The following is a 4,108-nucleotide window of genomic DNA, read 5'->3' on the forward strand; positions in this document are numbered from 1 at the left end:
GATCTATCTCCGACTGTATTTGTAAGGAACCTTATTACTGAAGAGTCTGGTATGAGAAGGGAGCTCTGGTGGCCTAGAGGTAAGAAGCTGCACTGCAATCCTCAAAGGCACACAGTTCGAATCCACCGACTGCAGGAGGAGGATGGGCAGTCTCCTTCCGTGAGATTTACTGCCTCTGAAAACCCGCTGGAGGGTCAGCTGTGGTTGGTTCCAACTCGAGAGCACACAACAGCTGTAACAACTGGTATGAGAAGGACCCAGAGGGAAATTACTGGGCGTTATTGTTGTGACTGAGTTACTGAACTGGATGACACGAAGCCTAGGCATTCCCCTCGCCACTGCCACCCGCCCTGGCTGTGGTCAAAGAGCCTCCGCCCTAGAGGCTTCTCGGGAACTCTTCTTAGAAACAGGAAGTTGATGTGTGGGACACATGTCTACCAAGTTCAGGCCCCACCCAGCTGCCATCAGTGTGCCCTTGACGAGAGCTGGTGGGCTGCCCAGGCTCGGCTCACTCCAGGGTGGGCCTCACTAGCTCCAGGGGGTCACCTCATCCCCTCAGGGGGCATCTCAGTGAGCCAGTGGGTGGGGCCAGGGTGTGGGGGTGCAGACCTCAAGTGTGCTGACTGGAGCACAGACCTAGGACCTCAACCATAACTCTAGTTATGATCTAGTTAAAACCCAGCCCTTTTCTTTCACTCAGCAAAGCGCCTCCAAGCCCCTTCCCTGCTCATGCTGGTGCAAGTCCTCCACAGACGTCCAGGATCTCTGGCCCTGGCTCCACTCCCTGACCCCTGAGCCTCCTGATGAATCCAAGGTTGCCTAGGTGCAGCTCCTCCAAATGGAGCTTGAGGTGAATCGGTCCTGGCAGTGCGGCCTGACTGAGCCGTGTTCCCATCGAAGCCTGAGACCTCGCCGCCTCAGCAAACTCACCTCAGTCCGCCCTTCCTGTGTCCGCAGCGCTATTTCTCAGGTGAGTGAACTGAGACCCAGCTGGGGCAGCTCGGTGGTCCTGAAGCTAAACCCACCCACGTGGTCTGGTCAGACCCGGTAGGTCTTGAACTCTGGAGTGCTGCCCGCCTCTTGGTGAGTTTGAGGTGTTCAGGAGTCCCAGCTATGGGGTCAGGGAGGGCCTGTGGGTGGTTAGTCTCAGGAGGCCCCGTCCCTGCGTGTTTGGAACGACCAAGCCTGGTGTGTTCTTCTCAGGGGAGCTGATTTCCATCACAGTCTAGCAACTCGCCAGAAGGACCAGAAGGTTCTGGCTTGGGGGATGCAGGAGGGTAGACATGCGCAAGACAGACGTATAGAGTCAGCCGTGCCAAACGGGTGGCCCTGGCTATGGAGCAACTGGCCACCCACTGGTCACTAGGTCACCTGTGTCCTTCCCAGGCTCAGGGGCTGGGAGAAAATCAACACAGGACAAAGAATTGATGGGTCCAGCGGGAAGAACTGCCAATGCCCCACCCACACCTGGACATCGGGCAGGTAAGAGGGCGCCCTGCTTCATCTGTGACTGGCTGGCTACCGGGGTTCATGTTTGTAAGTGGGTTACTCATTGGGTCCCTGGTGGGACCAAGCCTTTGACTCTGGTTGAGTCGCTGGTGCAGGACTACAGGGAGGGAGGAGGTGGCCCAGACACTGTCCACAAGGCTCACTTGGGGAGGCCTCAGTACTCCTTAGCAGTATCTAGCCTGATGCTTGGGGAGGTGGGGTGGGCAAATGAAGAGGCGAGCTAAGAGCCAGGGGAGGCTGGCACAGGGCCGGGCCGGGCTCTGACATCCCCCCAACACGCTTATGTCCTTTCAGGCCAGCCAGTGCTCAGAGCACACGCACATGCACACACGTGCCCTTCGTGGGCCAGCCCTCGTTGGCCCCTCCTCCCTGGGGACATTCCTGGTGTGTGCCCCAGACCTGCCTGTGAAGTCTGCAGGGATCCTGCAGGACGAGGCACCTCAGCCTCCTCTCAGCGCTGGGTCTCTACCACCGTGAGCCTCAATCGCAGGTCCCTTTCCAGGCTCTACACTCATCTCTCCCTCACATGAGGGGGTCTGTCCCCAAAGGCTTCCAGAACAGGCGTGATTGCAGCAGGCACAATCTGGGCTAGAGCTTGGGCAGAACTCCTTACCAGCCAGAGCTGCCAGGCCAGAGAGCAGGAGGGCCCACCTCCAGCCGGCTGGACACCTGCCTGGCACAGAATGGTCCAAAAGAGCCATCATGAAAAAAAAAAAAAAAGAGCCATCATGGCCAGCCCCACCTGCCTGCCCCCCCCCAAGCAGGCCACCTGTTCCAGGCTGGGTGCCCCATGGCCACAGCCCCACCAGCCTGGCACAGGCCTGGGCACAGATGGCTGTGTGCGTGAGAGGCCTGAGAACGGACGTCATCAAGGCCCAGGGTGGCGAGGTGAGCGGGGATTCAGCCCTCACCTCCCCCTGGGGGTGGAGGGGCAAACAGGAGGATGTGGTGCTACAGGGGTCCCCACTGTTTGGCTTGATGTCCTCCTGGGGCCCTGTCAGGTCACTTCTTTCTAAGGGTTGCCACTCTCTGAGCCATAGATTCTGGAGGAGGCTCAGCTCACCTGAGCTGAAAAGTCTCAGCCACAAAACGTCTCCAGGCCCAGGCTACTCAGACCCACCAGCTTGCTTCCCAGCTTACAAGGTGTTCCAGGAACATGCACTCAGCCTGCACTAGGGGTCAGGGTATGGAGCAGCCTCTGGCCAGGGAGAGGTGGGCATCACTTTTAGACATACAAGTGAGGACCAAGGAGGTTCTGGATATGCATGGAGTAGCCAGACCCAGGTATGGTCCAACAGGGTGGGCTGAGCAATGGGTGGGGGTCTTGGCATGGCCAAGACAGAGCAGTGCAGTGTGTCCCAGGAGTAGGGAACCCTCCTAGCCCTGAATTGGCCTCTAGCTCAAGGGTGTTCCCTGGGCAGAGCCTCTGGGTGGGGACAAGTCTCTAAGCATACAGGTGGATGGATGGAAGTAGGGGGCTGTGCCACTTACATAACCTCAGCTTGTGCCCTGTGCTCCGGAGACGGGAAGGGCAGGAGGCCAGCTGCTGCTTAGCTGGGTGTCTGCTTCCTCTTTCCATCAAGGCAAGCTTGGGGCTGCCCCCTCAGATGGGCCAGGCCTGACCACTGGGTGGGCGGGGACGAGGGGCTGGCAGTGACAGCAAGCAGGACAAGTCCCAAGAGGAAGACCGAGTGTCCCAGCTGAGACCAGGACCCGGGTGGGGTCCCCACTCTGCTAGTGGCTCAGAGGAAGTGAAAGCTGTGCTGGGGCAGGGAGGGGACGGGACCAGGAGTGAGAGTGGGCTACTGGGTTAGTGCCAGGTTCATATCCCATAAGCAGCCACCTCTGTCCTGGGCTCGCTGTCCCCAGGACTTGGGGGGACGGAAACAGGGCCCACCTGGACAAGTAGTCTGGTTGTGGCAGCCAGGTTGTTGGGAACCCAGGGGTGGCCAGTTTGCCACCTCTGCCTTTGCTATTCTCACCCTCCCCTGGCCCAGAGACCACCAGGGAAAACTTGGGACGAGGTCCCTGCACTTCCATGGCCCTGGGAGGTGGGCTGGCTCCTGCCAAGTGCTCAGAGCCTATGACTCAGTGGTATCTGAAGGCCAGGTGTCCCAGGGCAGCCAGAGAAACAGCGAGGCCAGAATCCTGGGAGATGTCACTGAGCTCGGACAGACAGACTGCAGTCAGAAGTACCCAAAGTGGCCACCGACACTCCCCGCCATGGGCCAAACATCAGGGCCTCAGCTGTCTCCCCCCAAGTTGATTGTGCAGACACTGCAGGTCCAGGACCCCCAACAGGACTGGGGGCTCTGTCAGGGACTTAAGGTGCCTGGGAGCCTGCTGACAGCTCACCTACCTGACCCATGCCCCTGTCCAGCCTGTGTCCAGCATTGGGTGACACCCTGAGCAGCAGCCAGTGAGGGGCTGGGGTGTGAGTCTGGAGGGTGGGTAGAGATCCCTAAGTGGACGGGCTACGGGTGACTGAAGGAGATGCCAGGGGGTCTCCTACGCACTCCCCATATCACCACCCCAGGGTCCAAGTAGGAACCGAACCTAAGCTTAGAGAAGGGGTGGGGTGTTCCCAGTAAACTGAGGC

Source organism: Elephantulus edwardii, unplaced genomic scaffold (assembly GCF_000299155.1).
Source record: "Elephantulus edwardii isolate Elephantulus edwardi_28Jun2011 unplaced genomic scaffold, EleEdw1.0 scaffold00045, whole genome shotgun sequence".
Classification (NCBI taxonomy): Eukaryota; Metazoa; Chordata; class Mammalia; order Macroscelidea; family Macroscelididae; genus Elephantulus; species Elephantulus edwardii.